At 39.8% G+C, this 19,995-nt stretch overlaps 2 long non-coding RNA genes across 2 annotated transcripts in view; one reads left to right on the top strand and one right to left on the bottom strand.

The window, feature by feature from the left end:
* Positions 1-6,654: 6,654 nt before the first annotated feature.
* On the top strand, positions 6,655-14,582 carry LOC147370930 (uncharacterized). The gene is made up of 2 exons (XR_015165633.1): positions 6,655-6,968; positions 14,312-14,582. It is a non-coding gene; the product is annotated as an uncharacterized LOC147370930 (long non-coding RNA).
* Positions 8,602-19,995, bottom strand: part of LOC147370931 (uncharacterized) — a 57,865-nt gene continuing 46,471 nt past the window's right edge. Inside the window, exon 3 of the long non-coding RNA XR_015165631.1 lies at positions 8,602-9,283. This is a non-coding gene — a long non-coding RNA (uncharacterized LOC147370931). The remainder of the gene's footprint in view (positions 9,284-19,995) is intronic.

Consider the following 19,995-nt stretch of genomic DNA (forward strand, 5'->3'; position numbering starts at 1 on the left):
ATAATATCCAAAATATACAAGCAGCTCATACAACTCAATGCCAGGAAAACAAACAACCCAATCAAAAAGTGGGAAAGAGACTTAAACAGACATTTCTCCAGAGAAGACATACAGATGGATAACAATCACACGAAAAAATGCTCAACATCACTCATTATTAGAGAAATACACATCAAGATTACAATGAGCTATCACCTCACACCAGTTGGAATGGCCATCATCAAAAAGTCTACAAACAACAAATGCTGGAGAGGGTGTGGAGAAAAGGGAACCCTCTTACACTGTTGGTGGGAATGCAAACTAGTACAGCCACTATGGAAGACGGGATGGAGATTCCTTAAAAAATGGAAATAAAACCACCATATGACCCAGCAATCCCACTCCTAGGCATATTCCCTGAGGAAACCAAAATTGAAAAAGATACATGTATCCCACTGATCCTTGCAGCACTATTTACAATAGCTAGAGCATGGAAGCAATCAATGTCCATTGACAGATGAATGATTCATATACACAATTGAATATTACTCAGCCATAAAAAGGAATGCATTTGAGTCAGTTCTGATGAGGTAGATGAACCTAGAACCTATTATACCGAGTGAAGTGAGTCAGAAAGAGAAAGATAAATGTCATATTCTAACACATATATATGGAATCTAGAAAAATGGTACTGAAGTATTTATTTACAGGGCAGCAATGGAGAAACAGACATAGAGAATAGACTTATGGACATGAGGGGAGGCGGAGGGGGAGATGTATGGAAAGAGTAACATGGAAACTTCCATTACCGTATGTAAAATAGATCGCCAACGGGAATTTGCTGTATGGCTCAGGAAACTCAAACAGGGTATCTGAATCAACCTATAGGGGTGGGATGGGGAGGGAGGTTCAAAAGGCAGGGGATATATGTATACCTATGGCTGATTTCTGTTGAGGTTTGACAGAAAACAGCAAAATTCTGTAAAGCAATTATCCTTCAATAAAAAAAAAAAAAAAAACACATTTGAGTCAGTTCTAATGAGGTGGATGAAACTGGAGCCTATTATATGGAGTGAAGTCAGTCAGAAAGAAAAACACCAATATAGTAAATTGATGCATATATATAGAATTTAGAAAGATGGTAATGATGACCCTATATGTGAGACAGCAAAAGAGACACAGATATAAACAACAGACTTTTGGATTCTGTGGGAGAAGGAGAGGGTGGGATGATTTGAGAGAATAGGAATGAAAGATTTATATTACTGTATGTGAAATAGATGGCCAGCCCAAGTTTGATGCATGAAACAGAGCACCCAAAGCTGCTGTACTGGGACAACCACCCAGAGGGATGGGACGGGGAGGGAGGCGGGAGGGGGTTTCAGGACGGGGACACATGTACACCCATGGCTGATTCATGTCAGTGTGTGGCAAAAACCGCCACAGTATTATAAAGTAATTAGCCTCCAATTAAAATAAATTAATTTAAAAAAGATACAAATGCAAAAATTCTCAGCAAAAGTATAACGAAATTTAACAGCAAATTTAAAAGATTATACACTATTACCAAGTGGAATCTACCCCCTGGCATGGAAGGTTGGCACAACCTTATTGTTATATATAACATATATAAGATATATATAAATTATATAATATATATATAAATCAATAAGGGTGATATGCAATGTTAAAATAATGAATAAATATTGATATATGATCTTTTCAGTAGATTCAGAAAAACTATTTGACAAAATTCAATGTCCTTTTTGACAAAATCTCTCAAACTGGAAACAGAAGGAGCATATCTCAATACAAGGCCATACAGTATAGACCCACAACTAACCTCATATACCTAATGGTGAAAAACTGAAAGCTTTTCTTTAAAAATCAGGAACAAGCATATCCACATTCACTACTCTTATTAAAGATATTACTGTAGTCCTAACAAAAGCAATCTGACACAAAAATAAGAAATATAAAGGCCTCCAAAATGAAGAGGAAGAAGCGAAGCTTTCTCTATTTTCAGAAAACATGATCTTGTATAGGACTCTCCCCAAAATGGATGATCTTGTATATGACTCATCCACAAAATGGTAGAACTAATAAATTCAATCAAGTTGCAGGGTACAGAATCAACATATAAAATTCGGTTTTAAATCTATACACTAACAACAAAATATCTGAAAGACATAAAGAAAATAATTCCATTTACAATTACATGAGAAAAATCCATACGAATAAATTTATCCAAGAGAGTTTTGAAAGACTTCTGTACCAAAAACTATAAGACATGAAGGAAAGAAATTGAAGACAACACAAATAAATGTTAAGATAATCTTTGCCCATTAATTAAAAGAATTAATATTGTTAAAATGGTCATGCTTCCCAAAGCAATATGCAAGTTCAGTGCTATCCCTATCAAAATGTCAGTAGCATTTATTACAGAAATAGAACAAAAAATTCTAAAATTTGCATGGAACTACAAAATAACTCAAACAGTGAAAGCAATCATGAGAAAGAAAAAAACCCACAAAACTAAAGGCTGTGTGTTTTAAGATTTGAAATTCTACTATAAACTATGATAATAAAGACAGTTTAGTATTGGCATAATAACAAATACAGAGCAAAGAAATAAACCTAAGCATATATGGTCAATTAATACATGACAAAGAAGCCAAGAACACACAATGAAGGAATACAATAATCTCTTTAATAAACATTGTTGGGAAAACTGGCAGCCACATGCAAAACAATGAAACTGGACCACTATCTAACACCATACACAAAAAATAAAATGGGTTAAAGACTTGAATGGAAGATGTAAAACCATAAAACTCATAGAAGAAAATGTGAATGTAGTAAGTTCCTTGACATAGATCTTGGAGATGATTTTTTGAATCTGACAAAAAAAGTGAAAGCAATAGAAGCAAATGGTAGGACATCAGTCTTAAAAGCTTATGTACAGAGGAGCCATCAAAAAATAAGAAGGCAACCTACTGAATGACAGAAGATATTTTTAAATCATATACAGATGAGGTGGTAATATCCAAAATATTAAAATTCATACAGTTCATTAAGGAAAAAGCAAAAACAGCAAAAAAAAAAAAAAAATACAAGCAATCCTCCTAAAAACTGGACTGGCCAGAAAATATAAATACACATTTTTTTCCAAAGTAGATAGCTATATAGATGGCCAACAGACACATGAAAGGATGCTCAACATCACTTAAATTGGCAAAATGCAAATCAAAACCACAATGACGTATAACCTCATACCTGACTATTATCAAAAAGACAACAAGTGGTGATGAGAATGTGGATAAAAGGGAATTCTAGCATATTGTTGGTGGGAATGTAAATTGGTTCAGTCACTATGGAAAACAGTATGGAAAGTCCTCAAAAAATTAAAAATATAACTACTATACAATAATGCAGTGTCACTTTTGAATATGTATCTGGAAAAAAAGGAAACACTAATTGGAAAATCTATATATACCACTATGTTCATTACAGCATTATTTCCAATAGTAAAGATATGGAAACAACCTAAGAGCCACTGAGAGGTGAACTGAAAAAGATGTGATATATGTGTGTGTGTATACAAATATATATATACACATATATGAGAATTATACATGTGCATGTGTCTGAATATTTCTGTACACATATATACACATAGATTGGATACATAAATATCTATTTATAAATGAATATATAGATGTGATATGTATATGTATGTATACATACAGACATATACACATACATGTATGTATAATAATATATGTGCATATGTCTGTATATTTCTGTACAGTTCAGTTGCTCAGTTGTGTCTGACTCTTTGCAACCCCATGAACCACAGCACGCCCATTGGACTATTCTTCAGCCATAACAGGATGAAATATTGCCATTTGTGACAACCTGGATAGATCTTGGGATATCAGTTTAAGGGAAGTACATCAGAAAAAGACAAATACTGTATGATTTCGCATTTATATGGAACCAAAAACACAAAACTCACAAATACATAGATCGATGGTGCTAGAAGGGAAGTGCGGTAGAGGGTTGCACAAATGGGTGAAGGGGGTCAAGAGCTACAAATTTCCAGTCATGTAATAATGAACATATAATGTATAGCATGGTGACCTAGCTACTTTCAAACTGATAGTACAATAATTTTGACTAAGAAAGTAACTGTTCGGTTCTCAATGGAAAAAAGTTAATTTTGTAACTTGTTATGATAAGTAGTAATGAGACTAATTATGTTGATCATTTTGCAATGTATACGAATGTTGAATCATTGCATTGTAGCCCTATAATTACCGTGATTTTATATGTCAATTAAATTTCAATAAATAAAACTCTATAACATGCCAAAACAGTGATGCCACACAATTAGATATAAATTACCTTCTGTTAAGTAATTACAGAGAAAAGTCAAACGTACCAAGATTAAATATGCAGGAAAAAAAATTAAAACTACGACACATTGGAGAGCTGGGAGAGGATGGTGGAACTGGAAGACCCAGAACTCACCTCCTCTCACAGGCAAACCAAGAGCACTTCTTTTTGCAGAGCGATCATCAATGAAAGAGACCTGGAACCTATCAGAAAAGGCCTTCAACTAAAGATACAAAGGATTGATGAGGTGTGTGGTAGGGATGGAGTTGCAATATAGGTAAGTCCCATACCCCTAGACTGACAACTCCCAAATGGGAAATAATTAAAATTGCAGAGGTTCTCTCAGTGGAGAGAGAGATTCAAGCCCCACATTGGCCTCCCCAGCCCGGGGGTCCTACACTGGGAAAACAAGCCCCCAGAGAATTTGGCTTTGAAGGCCACTGAGACTCTATTTCAGGAGTCCCAGAGGGGAGGGGGAAATAGAGACTCACTCTTAACGGGCACACACAAAGGTCTTACATACTCTGGGACCCAGGGAAGAAGTAGTAATATGATAGGAGCCTGGGGCAGACCTGCCTGATGACCTTGGAGTCTCCTGGAAAGGCAGGAGGCAACTGTAGCTCACCCTGGGAACACAGACACTGGTGGCAGCCATTTTTGGAAACTTTTTCTAACACATAGAACAAGTGCTGGCAAATGCTATTTTGGAATCCTCCTTCCAGCTTATACGCCCAATACCCAGCCTTACCCAGAACAAAGGGCCTTCAGGTGCCAGTGCTGGGACACTTCTGGACAAGCTAACACAGCATGAACACAACTCAGCCACTGGCAGAAAGACCGACTTCAGACCCTGTGAGTCGACCACCGCAGGGCAACGCAAGTGACCATCAATCAACCAGTGGATAAAGGGAAGTGATATGTATCAGAATATACAAATGGAATACACTCCCTTTTCAAGTGCACATGGAAATTTCTCCAGGATAAATCACATAAGAGGCTTCAAAGAACCCTCACGAAATTTAAGAAAACTGAAATCATATTGAGTATTTGTTTTCCAAATGCAATGCTCTGAGACTACAAATTGAATATAAGAATATAACTGCAAGAAACACAAACACGAGAAGTCAAAACAACACGTTACTAATCAACCAATGGATCACTGAAGAAATCAAAGAGGAAATAGATATCTAGAGACAAAAGAAAAAAGAAAATCCAAATTATGGGACACAGCAAAATTAGTTCTAAAAGGGAAGTTTACAGTGATACATGCTTACCATAGCAAACAAGAAATATCTCAAATGTACAATCTAACCTGACACTCAAAGGAGCAAGAATAAGAACAAAATTCAAAGTTAGTGAAATTTTTAAAAACCAGAGAGATTAGAGCAGAAATAAATAGAGACTACAAATCAATAGAAAATACTACAAATCAAATCAATGAAACGAGGAGCTGGTTCTTTGAAAAGTAAAACAAAATTTAGCCAGATTCATGAATGAAAAAAAAAAAAGAGGGGGCCCAAATCAATAAAATCAGATATGAAGAAGGGGGAGGTACAACCAACACAACAGAAATATCGGCAAGCATGACACTGCTATGAAGAGTCATATGCTGAAAAACTGGACAATCAACCTAGGAGAAATGGACAAACCCCTAGAAACGTACAATCATCTAAGACTGAATGAGAAAGAAATAGGATATATTATCAAATGAATGATCAGTAATAAAATTGAATCAGTTATTTAAAAAAAACTTCCAGCAAATGAAAGTCCATGAGCAGATGGCTTCACAAGTGAATTCTACCAAACATTTAGAGAAAAGTTAACACCTCTTCTTCTCAAACTATTCCAAAAAATTGCAGAGTCAGGAATTGTGGGGTTGGGGAAAATGGGTGCAAGATCATGAGCAAACTGAGGACACTTGATAACTGATGACTGAGTATTTGAGGGCATTAGTCATAACGGGATATGAGAAATGGCTGGAGTCATTGGAATGAGAGGAGGATAAAGGGCAGGGAGGAGGAGGATATGAAGTGTCAAAGGTTTGGAAGTAGTAGAAGGGGAGGAGGGCTGGGTTGAGAGCTCTGGAATCCGGGGCTAGAAGGTCCATCGGGATGGATGTCTAAAATGCACAGGATGGAAGTGGGAGAGCAATAAAGGAGCCAGGAAGGGGAGGAATTAGTTCTGGAGATATCCCGAGGTCACAGGGGCAGAGATATTGAGGTCACAAAGAGCAATAGAGAAGGATGGAGTAGAGGGATGGAGGAAGGGTGACGGTACATGCAGCGGGTGGAGTGAGGGTCCGTACTTGTTCCTTCTCCTCACTAATCCCATGTCTTGCATTCAAATCATAGCCTAATTGTGAAAAGCTTCTAGTTTGAGACCTTGAGGTAATAACCTCACTTATATAAAATACTTGTGATGATCCCTTCAACCAAATACACAGTAAACAATTAGAGAAATGAATGGATAAGCCATGACCCATATTTTACCTCTCTTTTAGGGACACCCAATGCCAGGTGTGACCAGGGAGGGTTCACATGGAAACAAACCACGGGAATGAAATGGATTCTGCCTAGTACCTGAAAGGTCATGTAAGTAGCTTTCCCCTTCCACTGTGGTCTTAAAGGATCAGTGGCTGTGACTTTAAACTTTACAGAGGCTAATAAAGGTTGTAACATCTGAGTAAATCTCTCTGGCAAATGACAAGTGCACAGTCAATAATGCAATGACTACTGAGAATCTCTCTGTGTTTATAAGTAGGTCACAGTGCACTGTTTAGGAAACCTCGCGGCTGATGTTGAAGGTAATACTTGTAACACCCTGGGGTTTTGGCACTAGGAGTTTCATAGTAACCAAGAGGAGGCAGATCCTGAGACCTACCTTTCTCTCTCTCCTTCTGTTTCCCTGTCATTGATTTTTAAAGAAATGTTTGCATACAGTAGGAACTAACTATACATCTAGTGTGGAGGAATACAGAAAGCAAGGGTATCTTAGAAGTTCAGATGAGTTCAGAGAGTTTTCAATGTTCATGTATACTTCCACTTTTTTCCTAATATGTTAGATAAACTTTTAAGTAAAAGCCAATCAGTTCTCCTAAATAGATGTATTTTTTATACTCCCATCAGTAGTACATGGTACTTTTAATTCCTCCCCTTTCTCAATAAAACTTAGTATACCGATTTTTTGCTGTATTTTGTCTCATTAATTTATGCAGCTAGAAATTTGAAGTGGCATCTCACTCTTGTTTCTCTACCAGACATGTAAGTAAAGAAAATGTGACATATATGAATGAATATTATTCATCCTTCAAAAAAGGACATCCTTCCATGTTAGATAACATGAATGAACATGAAGGACATCATCAAGTGGAATAAGGCAACACAGAAAGGAAAATACTGTATTATCTCAATTGTGTGTGGAATCTGCTAAAGCCCAACTCATAAAACAGAGCAGAATATCAATTGTCTGGAACTTGCTGTGGGGACAATAGATGTTGGTCAGATGGTACAAAAATTCAGTTATACAGGATGAATGAGTTCCAGAAATCTAAGCTCAGCCTGGTGAAACAGTTAACATAAGGCATATTATACTTGAGATTTGCTAAGAGATGTATTTGAAGTGTTTCACCAGAAAAAAATACAAAGTCAGATGACAGATATATTAAGTAGCTTGAATGTGGTTTATCGTTTCACATCATGCATATTTATTTACATTTTTGAATTTGAACTGGATCTCTGGGAATGGAAAGAAGGGTACTGGATGGGATGGCTCATGAAGCGCAGGATTTAATGAGACTCTAAGCAGAAATGAGGACTTCCCCAGTGGCTCAGATGGTAAAGCGTCTGCCTACAACGCAGGAGACCTGGGTTCAATCTCTGGGTTGGGAAGGTCTCCTCGAGAAGGAAGTGGCAACCCACTCCACAATTCTTGCCTGGAAAATCCCATGGACAGAGGAACCTGGTAGGCTACAGTCCATGGGGTTGCAAAGAGTTGGACATGACTGAGCAACATTTACTTTTTTACTAAGCAGAAATGAATTGGACACTGTAAAATCAGTTACATTCAATAAAAGTTCTCCAAAACAGATATGTCTTTGTTCCCACATATCTGCTCTTATTTCAGCCAAATGTGAGCACAAGCCACTGAGATGTGGGAGGAACAGCCAACGAAGCCCTGTAACCTGTGCAGCAAAGGGAGGGTCCAGGGAGGGACAGGGCTGCACACAGCCCGGTGGGGGAGTCTGGGCAGGGCTGGGAAGGAGCTGTTCTGCACGGCTCTGCCGGTCTCCGGGGTACTCCCCTCACTGTCTCTCCTGAGCCTGCCCAACAGTTCCTATTATTTTAACTCAGTCACTTTCCTGACTAGTTTATAAAATAAAAGTACTATAACATAAGCACAATTTTCTGGGACAATTATACTAGAAACTATTTTATTCTTAATAATTTCAAAGAACTGCAAGTCACTGTCATCATCAATATCGTTGTAACCCTCCAGGCACTTGATGACCCTTCACGGGCTGATACCAGCGGTCTCACACAACAGAGAAAGGGAACTGGCCAAGTGTAGCCGAGGTCCTCAACAAGGCACCAAACGACAATCCTCAACTCAAACATTTAACTGTTTGTAATGTTCTTTGGGTCAGGCTCCGTGAAAGAGTTCAAGTAACTTCAGCCATTCACAGAAATCTTCTCACGTGTTTGCCTGTGCTCCACAGAACATGTATTTCCTTACAGGGGCCATGTGGTATGGCCAGTGATATGGAGAAGGGCAAGTGAGGATAACATTCCCCGAATGAAGAAGGAGGGGCTTCAAGTCAAAACCGCTAAGTCCTGTCAGACTCGCACATCCTCCTCCTTGCTGCATGGCACGTGGTTTGATGCTTGACAGTGGGGTGACCATACTGAAACTATGAGAGAATAAAAACGTGTGCACAATGACTGCACGTGACAAAGCCAGAGAGAAGAAGTAAAAGAAAGTACTTTATAAGTCTTCATAACCATTTTATCAGCCTGAGCATCTACTATTCCCTGTGCAAACAGCATCAAACATACATCTTCTTTCTATGCACATGCATTAGTCATTCTTAGTATAGCCGAAAACAAACTACCAGCTATAGAAAATGACGTTATATCTCATTCATACCAATGTTACATGTGAGCATAGCCTGCTACCCAATTCCATTGCATCAATTACCACAACCGAAACAAAAACCCTCCTTCCACTCAAGATGGATAAAATGACAACATGGGCTGTGAAAAGTGAGAACTTCTAGCCTAGAAACCAAATAAACTGTTTAAAAAACAAATGCTCACTGCCTCTGACCAGTGGACTTCTCACACAACTAAGTGACGCGTGCTCTGGAACCCGGAACTTTGACAAGAGCACCACTCTTTCAAGAGAATGTGAGGAAGGTCCCTGCCACAGGTGGGTCAACTTTCCTGGAAGGCCACTCATTTACAGGCGGTATTTTAAAAAACTATATTTGTTCATATAGGCTGTGCCGGGTCTTAGTTGTGGCTGGCGGGATCTGGATCCCTGATGAGGGACTGAACCTGGATTGAGTCTTACCCTCTGGACCACCAGTGAAGTCCCTAAAGGACATGTAATGTATGTTACAGCTTTATATCTAGCATCCTGTTTTCTGTGAAACCACAGCACATGCCTTGCTGACCTTCCTACTATCATGTCCAAAATGCTTTTTCATCTCCAACATCTAGTTCAGCGTGTGATATTTTAAAGCTATATTCACCAAGTTTGTTTCAATCAACACCAACTGTCCATCAAATTGCACTGATCTAAGTCTGGGGAAATGTAAACATCTGTGTATATAACAGCATCAAGTCTTCAGTACTTCCCAGAAATTTGTTTACATCACAAGGACAGAATCTGATGTCCCAGATTCTCAGAACCCCAGCACACTTGCCCAGTCTCCAATATCGTCATTTGTACTTCAGAATACACCACCACCAGGTGCCTAGGACCTTGGAGTGATTAAAGGGAGCTTCCTTGCAGTTTTCTCCCTCCATTTTCAAAGAACTCTCTACATTTACTTTCAACAAGTCTTACATGTGTCCAAAAAAAACACCATGATCCTATTTTGTCAGTTTTCACACATCCCCTAGAGCTAACCACCTGTCTTAAAACTCTAGTCCACTGAAGCTGTGCCATTCTTACCACAGTTAAGTGATCACAGTGCTGCACTTGAATCACTTGAATTTAAGTTAAATTCATCACTTAAATTTCTCATTGTTTCAGAAAAAAACAAAGTACACATCAGATTATACAGTGGAAGTGACAAATAGATTCAAGGGATTAGATCTGATAGAGACCCTGAAGAAGGGTGGATGGAGTTTCATGATATTGTACAAGAGGCAGTGATCAAGACCATCCCCAAGACAAAGAAATGCAAAAAGCTGAGGAGGCCTTACAAATAGCTGAGAAAACAAGAGAAGCTAAAGGGAAGGGAGAAAGGAAAGATATTTGAATGCAGAGTTCAAAAGAATAGCAAGGAGAGATAAGAAAGCCTTCCTCACTGATCAATGCAAAGAAATAGAGGAAAACAACAGAATAGGAAAGAGCGAGATCTCTTCAAGAAAATCAGTGTTACCAAGGGAACATTTCATGCAAGGATAGGCACAATAAAGGACATAAATTAAGATATTAAGAAGAGGTGGCAAGAATACACAGAAGAACTGTACAAAAAACGTCTTCACAACCAAGATAATCACGATGGTGTGATCACTCACCTAGAGCCAGACATCCTGGAATGCGAAGTCAAGTGGGCCTTAGGAAGCATCACTACGAATAAAGCTAGTGGAGGTGATGGAATTCCAGTTGAGCTATTTCAAATCCTAAAAGATGATGCTGTGAAAGTGCTGCACTCAATATGCCAGCCAATTTGGAAAACTCAGCAGTGGCCACAGGACTGGAAAAGGTCAGTTTTCATTCCAATCCCAAAGAAAGGCAATGCCAAAGAATGCTCAAACTACCACACAATTGCTCTCACACACTAGCAAAGTAATGCTCAAAATTCTCCAAGCCAGGATTCAATAGTACGAGAACTGTGAACTTCCAGATGTTCAAACTAGATTTAGAAAGGGCAGAGGAACTAGAGATCAAATTGCCAACATCTGTTGGATCATCGAAAAAGCAAGAGAGTTCCAGAAAAACATCTATTTCTGCTTTATTGACTATGCCAAAGCCTTTGACTGTGTGCATCACAACAAACTGTGGAAAATTCTTCAAGAGATGGGAATACCAGACCACCTGACCTGCCTCCTGAGAAATCTGTATGCAGGTCAAGAAGCTACAGTTAGAACCAGACATGGAACAACAGACTGGTTCCAAATCAGGAAAGGAGTACAACAAGGCTGTATATCGTCACCCTGCTATTTAACTTATATGTAGAGTCCATCATACGAAATACCAGGCTGGTTGAAGCACAAGCTGGAATCAAGATTGCTGGGAGAAATATCAATAACCTCAGATATGCAGATGACACCACCCTTATGGCAGAAAGTGAAGAAGAACTAAAGAGCCTCTTGATGGAAGTGAAAGAGGAGAGTAAAAAAGTTGGCTTAAAACTTAACATTCAGAAAACTAAGATCACGGCATCTGGTCCCATCACTTTATGGCAAATAGATGGGGAAACAATGGAAACAGTGTTTTCTTGGTCTCCAAAATCACTGCAGTTGGTGACTATAGCCATGAAATTAAAAGACACTTGCTCCTTGCAAGAAAAACTATGACCTAGACAGCATATTCAAAAGCAGAGACATTAGTTTCCCAACAAAGGTCCATCTAATCAAAGCTATGGTTTTTCCAGTAGTCATGTATGGATGTGAGAGTTGGACTATAAAGAAAGCTGAGCCCAGAAGAATAGATGTTTTTGAACTGTGGTGTTGAAGAAGACACTTGAAAGTCTCTTGCACTGCAAGGAGATCCGACCAGTCTACCCTAAAGGAAATCAGTCCTGAATATTCATTGGAAGGACTGATGTTGAAGCTGAAACTCCAATAGTTTGGCCACATGATGTGAAGAACTGACTCATGGAGAAGACCGTGATGCTGAGAAAGATTGAGGGCAGGAGGAGGAGGGGATGACAGAGGATCAGATGGTTGGATGGCATCACCGACTCAATGGACATGAGTTTGATTAAACTCTGGGAGTTGGTGACGGACAGGGAGGCCTGGCGTGCTGCAGTCCATGGGGTCACAATGAGTCAGACACAACTAGGCGACTGAACTGGCTGACACGTCAGAAGCTACCAGGGCCTGCATGGATGACTGTGGGTGCAGAGAGCAGTGAGAACCTAAGTGCAAATTGGCACTTGCCGTCTACCCTACAAGGATTAAATCATGAGCTGCGGCAGCTGCTGACCTTCAACACCCCCTGAGGGAGTTCAGGGTGGAGAGCAGAAATGAGGCACTCTGTGCTCTGGGAAAACTGGCATGACAGGTTCTTAGATAGTTAGAAATTATCAGGAGCTAATTTTATGAGCCCAAATCTTATACCTCCTCATATCTAGAAAAGCACTAAAATCCTTCATGGTGACGATTGTTTGTTGAGAGTAGCAGAAGTTTCATGAGACCAGCAGAAACTTTCTACAAAAAATAGTGTTTGATTGCAAGAACTCCCCCTTTACCAAAATCATATATATACTACCCTTCCCCTTACTTCTTTGGAACAGTTTCTCAAAGCTATATGAGCTGATGTCTCCCGGGCTGCAGTCCTCATGTTGCCCCAAACTAAACGCTTGTGAATTGTTTTCAACGGACACCTTTGTGCATAACAAAGTCAAAGAAAATGGCTGTGATTCATAGGTAGCAGATATGACTATGAGGTCACATCAAAGAACTGGAAATAATTAGGAAATAAGTAGATTTTTCTTCTAAGTTCAGTGTGTCAGTTGTGCAACCAGAGAATAGGTATCCTCTCATGCAGAATTTATGTGCCCAAAAACAGTGGATATTTAAGAATGGATGTCAAAGAATGAATTTGGACCCTTACATAACACCACATACAAATTTTCACTCAAAAGGGATAGAAGATTTTATGCATAAACCTATAAATATAAATCTTCTAGAAGAAAAGACAGAGAGGAAGTTTTATGACATTTGATTTACCAATGATTTCTTGGATATCAAATCAAAAGCTCAGTCAACAAAAGCAAATGAAGTCAAACAGGATTACATCATTTGTAAAAAATTGTCACCTTAGAGGAAACAATCAATGAGGTGAAAAGGCTACCTGTGGGATGAGAGGAAATTTTTGCAAAGCACGTGTCTTATAGGGAGCTAAGGTCCAAGCTAAATAAAGAGCTCAAACAACAAAGCAACATCATAAAACACTAGCACAGTGTATGAGAAAAGGAATTCATAGACATTAATCCATGTAAGATACACAAATGGACAAAAAATGTGAAAGGTACTCAAAATCAGTAACGATTAAAAAGCCACAGTGAGGTATCACTTCACGTCCATTCAGATGGCCACTAGAGAGAGAGATCTCAAATGATGGCAAGGCTGTAGAGAAATTGGAATCTTTATGTGGTGTTAAGGCAAGTACACATTGGTGCAACCACTATGGAGGTTTCTCAAAAATTAAAAATAAAATTATGATACTGTTGCAGTGAAAAGGAAGAAAGAATGAGTTTTTCTTTTCCTTTCATGAGAACAAAGAAGATAAAGAGAAGAGTGAGTAGGCCTGATCATTCCTAGATTTTACTTTAACTTTTCCTAATCTGAAGTTTGTAATTAAAGTTGCTTTTGTCAAAACTAACCTGACACCATATAATTTAAATCCTGTAATATTGCCCCCTAACTCTGCATAAGCTATATTCTGCACTTTTAAGTCTATGCTAATTACATCCTCTACCTGGTGCTTGCCTTTATGCAGACCACCCCTTCTAGTTTTCTTTCTTTTTACATTTCAGAAAGAAGGTCGAATTACAATAAATCAGGAGAGACAAACAGACTCAAATGCCTGTATACTTGACTCCAGCTATGACTATTGAAACAAAGCAAGAAGGAGGAGATGCAAGACCTTCATTACTTTGAGCCTTATCATTTACCCTAAGACTCTGAGACCAGGCTACATAAAGTCTCTTGGTTCCCCTAGGATCTGGGCACAGTTCTTGAAGCACTGACCTGCTCCATCGCCTCCTTGACTGGCTAAAGATTAAAGCCGTCTTTCTATTTCCTCCATATTCTGTCTCTAATTTTTAAAATTCGGCTTCAATGGGCAGAGAAAGCCAAGATTTGGTGATAACACATGATGCTACCATCCCATATCTGGGTATGTATATAAAAGACTTCAAAGGAGGATCTGCAGGAGATATTTGCACACCCAGGTGCATGACAGCATTATTCACAACATCACCAACAGACAGAAGCAGCCCAATGTTTATGAATACATGAAGGCATAAAGAACTGTATGAAAAGGCAAACAGACATGACATGGGAAGACGAGCCCCCACGTCAGTAGGGGTCCAATATGCTACTGCTGCTAAGTCACTCAGTCATGTCCGACTCTGTGTGACCCCATAGATGGCAGCCCACCAGGCTCCCCCGTCTCCAGGCAAGAACACTGGAGTGGGTTGCCATTTCCTTCTCCAATGCATGAAAGTGAAAAGTGAAAGTGAAGTCGCTCAGTCGTATCCGACTCTTAGCGACCCCACGGACTGCAGCCTACTAGGCTCCTCCGTCCATGGGATTTTCCAGGCAAGAGTACTGGAGTAGGGTGCCATTGCCTTCTCCGAATGTGCTACTGGGGAAGAGCAAAGAAATAGGTCCAGAAAGAATGAAGAGGCTGGGCCAAAGTAGAAAGGACACTCAGTTGTGGATGTGTCTGGTGGTGAAAGTAAAGTCCAATGCTATAAAGAACAATATTGCATAGGATCCAAGAATGTTAGGTCAATGAATCAAGGTAAATTGGACAAGGTCAAGCAGGAGATGGCAAGAGTAAATACCGCCATTTTAGGAATCAGCGAGCTAAAATGGATAGGAATGGGCAAATTCAATTTAGATGACCATTGTATCTAAGATTGTGGGCAAGAATCCCTTAGAAGAAAGGGAGTGGCCCTCATAGTTAACAAGAGTCCAAATTGCTTGGGTTCAATCTCAAAAATGACAAAATGATCACTGTTTGTTTCCAAGGCAAACCATTCAATATCACAGTAATTCAAGTCTATGCCCCAACCACTGACACGGAAGAAGCTGAAGGTGAATGGTTGTGTATGAAGGCCTACAAGACCTTCTAGAACTAACACCCGAAAAAGATATCCTTTTCATCATAGGGGATCGGAATGCAAAAGTAGGAAGTCAAGATATACCTAGTTCAGTTCAGTCACTCAGTCATGTCCGACTCTGTGACCCCATGAATCACAGCATGCCAGGCCTCCCTGTCCATCACCAACTCCCGGAGTTTACTCAAACTCATGTCCGTTGAGTCAGTGATGCCATCCAGCCATCTCATCCTCTGTCATGCCCTTCTCCTCCTGCCTCCAATCCCTCCCAGCATCAGAGTCTTTTCCAATGAGTCAACTCTTCATATGAGGTGGCCAAAGTCCTGGAGTTTCAGCTTTAGCATCAGTCCTTCCAATGAACACCCAGAACTGATCTCCTTTAGAATGGACTGGTTGGATCTCCTTGCAGTCCAGGGGACTCTCAAGAGTCTTCTCCAACACCACAGTTCAAAAGCATCAATTCTTCGGTGCTCAGCTTTCTTCACAGTCCAACTCTCACATCCATACATGACCACTGGAAAAAACCATAGCCTTGACTAGATGGACCTTTGTTGGCAAAGTAATGTCTCTGCTTTTTCATATGCTATCTAGGTTGGTCATAACTTTCCTTCCAAGGAGTAAGCATCTTTTAATTTCATGGCTGCAATCACCACCTGCAGTGATTTTGGAGCCCCCCAAAAATAAAGTCTGACACTGTTTCCCTATATATTTGCCATGAAGTGATGGGACCAGATGCCATGATTTTCATTTTCTAAATGTTGAGCTTTAAGCCAACTTTTTCATTCTCCTCTTTCACTTTCATCAAGAGGCTCTTTAGTTCCTCTTCACTTTCTGCCATAAGGGTGGTGTCATCTGCATATCTGAGGTTATTGATATTTCCCCCAGCAATCTTGATTCCAGCTTGTGCTTCTTCCAGCCCAGCATTTCTCATGATGTACTCTGCATATAAGTTAAATAAGCAGGGTGACAATATATAGCCTTGACATACTCCATTTCCTATTTGGAACCAGTCTGTTGTTCCATGTCCAGATAAAGGACAGAAATGGTATGGACCTAACAGAAGCAGAAGATATTAAGAAGGGGTGGCAAGAATACACAGAAGAACTGTACAAAAAGATCTTTATGACCCAGATAATCACAATGGTGTTATCACTGACCTAGAGCCAGACATCCTGGAATGGGAGGTCAAGTGGGCCTTAGAAAGCATCACTACGAACAAAGCTAGTGGAGGTAATGGAATTCCAGTTGAGCTATTTCAAATCCTGAAAGATGATGCTGTGAAAGTGCTGCACTCAATATGCCAGCAAATTTGGAAAACTCAGCAGTGGCCACAGGACTGGAAAAGGTCAGTTTTCATTCCAATCCCAAAGAAAGGCAATGCCAAAGAATGCTCAAACTACCGCACAATTGCACTCATCTCATACGCTAGTAAAGTAATGCTTAAAATTCTCCAAGCCAGGCTTCAGCAATACGTGAACCATGAACTTCCAGATTTTAGAAAGCTGGTTTTAGAAAAGGCAGAGGAACTAGATTTCAGAAAGCTGGTTTTAGAAAAGGCAGAGGAACCAGAGATCAAATTGCCAACATCCGCTGGATGATCGAAAAAGCAAGAGACTTCCAGAAAAACATCTATTTCTGCTTTATTGACTATGCCAAAGCCTTTGACTGTGTGGATCACAATAAACTGTGGAAATTCTAAAAGAGATGGGAATACCAGACCACTTGACCTGCCTCTTGAGAAACCTATGTGCAGGTCAGGAAGATATACCTGAAGTAACAAGCACATTTGGCCTTGGAGTACAAAATGAAACAGGGCAAAGGCTAACAGTTTTGCTAAGAGAATGCACTGGTCATAGCAAATACCCACTTCCAACAACACAAGAGTTGACTCTACACCTGGACATCACCAGATGGTCAATACTGAAATTAAATTGATTACAGTTTTTGCAGCCAAATATGGGGAAACTCCTGAAAGTCAGCAAAAACAAGACCTGGAGCTAACTGGGCTCAGATAATCAGCTCCTGATTGGAAAATTCAGGCTTAAATTGAAGAAAGTAGGGAAAGCCACTAGACCATTCAGGTATGACCCTAGTCAAATCCCTTCTGATTATACAGTGGAAGTGAAAATAGATTCAAGTGATTCCATCTGGTAGACAAGAGTACCCAAAGAACTATGGATGGAAGATAATAACACTCTACAGGAGGAAATAACCAAAACAATCCCCAAGAAAAAGAAATGCAACAAGGCAAAATGGTTGTCTGAGGAGGTCTTACAAATAGCTGAGAAGAGAAGAGAAGCAAAAGGCAAAGGAGAAAGGGAAAGAGACATCCAACTGAATGCCGAGCTCCAGAGAATAGCAAGGAGAAATGAGAAAGCCTTCTTAAGCGATCTATGCAAGGAAATAGAGGAAAAACAACAGAATGGGAAAAACTGTAGATCTCAAGAAAATTCGAAATACCAAGGGAAGATTTCATGCGAAGTTTGGCACAATAAAGAACAGAAACAGAAAGGACCTAACAGAAGCAGAAAATACTAGGAAGAGGTGGCAAGAATACACAGAGGAATTATACAAAAAAGTCTTAATGATCCAGATAGCCACAATGGTGTGGTCACTCACCTAGAGCATCCTGGAGTGTAAATTCAACTGGGCCTTAGGAAGCTTTACTATGAACAAAGCTAGTGGAGGTATTTGACCTCCAGGTGAGCAATGTTAAATTCTAAAAGATGATGCTGTTAAAGTGCTACACTCAATATTTCAGCCATCTTGGAAAACTCAGCAGTGGCCACAGGACTGGAAAAGGTCAGTTTTCATTCCAGTCCCAAAGAGCAATGCCAAAGAATGCTCAAATTTGTGCACAATTGTGCTCATTTCACATTCTAGGAAGGCAGTGCTCAAAATCCTTCAAACTAGGCTTCAACAGTACAGGAACTGAGAAATTCCAGATGGTCAAGCTGGATTTAGAAAAGGCAGAGGAACAAGAGATCAAATTGTCAACATCTGTTGGATCATAAAACAAACAAGGGAATTCCAGGAAAACATCTACTTCTGTTTCATTAACTGTGCTAAAACCTTTGACTGTGTGGATCACAACAAAGTGTGGAAAATTCTTAAAGAGATGGGAATACCTGACCACCTTACCTGCCTCCTGAGAAACCCATTTGCAGGTCAAGAAGCAACAGTTAGAACTGGACAGGGATCAACAGACTGGTTCAAAATTGGGAAAAGTTGTAACCCTGCTTATTTAACTTTCATGCAGAGTACATCATGCAAAATGCAGGGCTGAATGACTCATAATCTGGAATCAAGATTTCTGGGAGAAATATCAACAACCTCAGATATACAGATGATACCACTTTAGAGTGGTATCTGCTATCACGTAGCAGAAAGTGACCAGGAACTAAAGGGCCTCTCTATGAAGGTAAAAGAGGAGAGTGAAAAAGCTGGCCCTAAAATCCAACATTCAAAAAACTAAGATCATGACATCCGGTCCCATCACTTCATGGCAAACATATAGGAAAAAACTGGAAACAGTGACAGATTTTATTTTCTTGCACTCCAAAATCCCTGCAGATGGTGACTGCAGCCACGAAATTAAAAGACACTTGCTCCTTGGAAGAAAAGCTATGACAAACTTAGTGTATTAAAAAGCAGGGATATCACATGTCAACAAAGACCCTGATGCTGGGAAAGACTGAAGGCAGGAGAAGAGGGGGTGACAGAGGATGAGATGGATCGATGGCATCACTGACTTACTGGACATGAGTTTGAGCAAACTCATGGAGATAGTGAAGGACAGAGAAGCCTGGCGTGCTGCAGCCCCTGGGCTCGCAGAGTCAGTCTATGACTTAGCAATTGAACAAAAACAAAGGCATAAAGAAAATGTAGTATATACATATGAGGGATTATTATTTAGCTTTGAAAATGCTGAATCTTGTCACATGGCACATAATGAATAAACCTTGAAAACATGTTATGGAATACAAGCACACTTAGTCGCTTCAGTCGTGTCTGACTCTGTGCCACTCCATGGACTATAACCTGCCAGGCTCCTCCATCCATGGGATTCTCCAGGCAAGAATACTGGAGTGGGTTGCCCTGCACCCTTCCAGGGGATCTTCCCAGCCCAGGGACTAAACCCGTGTGTTTTTTGTTTCCTGCATTGGCAGACGCATTCTTTACCACTAGTACCACCTGGGAAGCCCCAGTGGAATACAAGAATCACCAAGTAAAAGACATTATATTGTAACTGAGCAGGAACTATGGGGTCTTCCCCCATATTCTCTGCTTTAGCTCCTCTCTGAAGTACCTAGATAAAAGTATCTGATGCACATTCCTGAGTTGTTTTCCAGATGTGAAAACCCCTCACCAAG

The sequence above is a fragment of the Bos grunniens genome, chromosome 6, assembly GCF_055505025.1.
Source record: "Bos grunniens cultivar Pamir isolate PY7600 chromosome 6, Bosgru_T2T1.0, whole genome shotgun sequence".
In the NCBI taxonomy this organism is placed as follows: Eukaryota; Metazoa; Chordata; class Mammalia; order Artiodactyla; family Bovidae; genus Bos; species Bos grunniens.